General features: G+C 69.3%; 1 protein-coding gene across 4 annotated transcripts in view; it reads left to right on the top strand.

Moving 5' to 3' along the window:
- Positions 1-244, top strand: part of RARA (retinoic acid receptor, alpha) — a 45,050-nt gene that overhangs the window by 29,548 nt on the left and 15,258 nt on the right. The window lies entirely within an intron of this gene.

Below are 244 nucleotides of genomic sequence, written 5' to 3'. Positions count from 1 at the left end.
ACCACCCCCCTCCTCCCGCCTACCACCTCCCTCGCCGTAGCTTCACCGGGCCGGGGACTGACCCAACCACGGGGGAGGCTGGGAGCCGGAACTGGGATGGGGGAGATGCCCGTCCCTCTTCCGTCCTGGTGGAGCCCCCTCCTCTCCTGGTACACAGCCTCCGTTCGTACTCCGCGCACTCCTGCTCTTGAGCCTTTTCCCCCTTCCGTCCGCTCTTCTCTCCTCCCCCTGCCCGGGCTCCCCG

Source organism: Bison bison, unplaced genomic scaffold (assembly GCF_000754665.1).
Source record: "Bison bison bison isolate TAMUID 2011002044 unplaced genomic scaffold, Bison_UMD1.0 scf7180017864180, whole genome shotgun sequence".
Classification (NCBI taxonomy): Eukaryota; Metazoa; Chordata; class Mammalia; order Artiodactyla; family Bovidae; genus Bison; species Bison bison.
Note: the sequence above shows the minus strand (reverse complement) of the source record. Positions and strands in the feature narration are given on the sequence as shown.